Source organism: Macadamia integrifolia, chromosome 6 (assembly GCF_013358625.1).
Source record: "Macadamia integrifolia cultivar HAES 741 chromosome 6, SCU_Mint_v3, whole genome shotgun sequence".
NCBI lineage: Eukaryota > Viridiplantae > Streptophyta > Magnoliopsida > Proteales > Proteaceae > Macadamia > Macadamia integrifolia.
In genome coordinates, this window is record NC_056562.1 from 18,645,161 (window position 1) to 18,646,615 (window position 1,455).

The 1,455-nt window shown below is 38.3% G+C and overlaps 1 non-coding gene across 1 annotated transcript; it reads right to left on the minus strand.

Annotated features, from left to right (window-relative positions):
* Positions 1-798: 798 nt before the first annotated feature.
* Positions 799-905, minus strand: LOC122082937. Its single transcript, XR_006141474.1, has one exon. It is a non-coding gene; the product is annotated as a small nucleolar RNA R71 (small nucleolar RNA).
* Between the last annotated feature and the right edge of the window lie 550 nt (positions 906-1,455).

Here is a 1,455-nt window from a genome sequence, read left to right on the forward strand (position 1 = left end):
TTTTTATGCAAAAGTGTTCAAAAAGGTGTTTCATATCCATTTATGTGCGTATCTTTAGCGTATCTTAGCGTATCTCCGATACGATACGATACCCTCCGATACGTATCTTAATTTTAGTCGACCGATACGACGACCGATACCGATACTTTAATCCTTGGGTTCTGCCCTCCAGTAGTACCTCAGGAATTGAGTAACCTTGGATCCCTGTCGATAAGCTCCCAAAAATCCAAAAAAAAAAAAAAATCAAAACATAAAAAAAAATTCAATTATGTTATGCTTGTCTTATTCTATTTGTGGGTAGTTTTCTATTGCATGAGTGCTAGGTGGGTACGTAATATTGACAATCAGTTAGAAAAAATAAATTCAACAAGTAGTGACCTTATACCTATACTCTCATCAATACCTTTCAATATGGGAGACCAACAGCAAAATCCTTCACCTAAATCTCTAAAAGATAGGTTCTACCTTGCTAGAGCAGCCCAGCCTTCCTGTATAGTTCTACCACAAGCTCAGGGTAATAATTTTGAACTCAAATATCAATACATCACTATGTTGCCCTACTTCCATGGGCTGCTCTCTGAGGATGCATACCTATTCCTTAGGGAAATTGAGGAGGTTTGTGTTCTGATTAAGGTCCAACAATTGACTGATGATGCTATAAAATTAAGGTTCATAACTTTTGCGCTCAAGAACCAAACTAAGAAATGGCTCTATAGTCTGCCTACCAATTCCATTACCACATGGGATGGGCTTACTATAGCCTTCTTGAAAAAGTTCTTACCTTTGCATAAAACTAATAAACTCAGGAGTGACATTCTTCAATTTAGGCAGAAACCTAGTGATTCGTTCTCCAAATTTATGGAGAGATTTAAGGACCTCCTTCAGGAATCCCCTCACCATAGAATTGATACATGAAAACTTTATCAAATCATTTATGAGGGTATTGATTATCAAACCAAGCAGTTGTTAGAGTCTATATGCCCAAAGGTTTTACATCTTTTACAGATGAAGACGACGCTTGGGACTTTTTGCTTGAATTGGTTGAGAAAACCAGAGAATGAGAGTCTACTCAAGAAATTGAGAGGACAAATAAGGGTTACCTTGTAGAAGGTGTTGTGGCCAAAGAGGCTCAATTTGAGAGTCTTATCAAGAGACTCGAAGCCATAGTAGTCAAAGGACCTACCCAACTGAACCAAATAAATCATTGGGTGCCAATCTCCCATGCATGTGATGGAGGAGTGCCCTAATATTTCTCATGTGAATGGTTTGAATATAGGATCTGAAAATGTGACTGCCATGTCCCAAAACAACCCTTATAGTTAGACCTATAATCTAGGATGGAGGAACCAACCTAACTTCTCTTGGAATCATGCCAATAATCAAGTAGGTCCTAATTTTCAACCATCGAGTCAAGGGCAGTTAGTTCCCCAATAAGGTAATCAAAGGAACATGCCA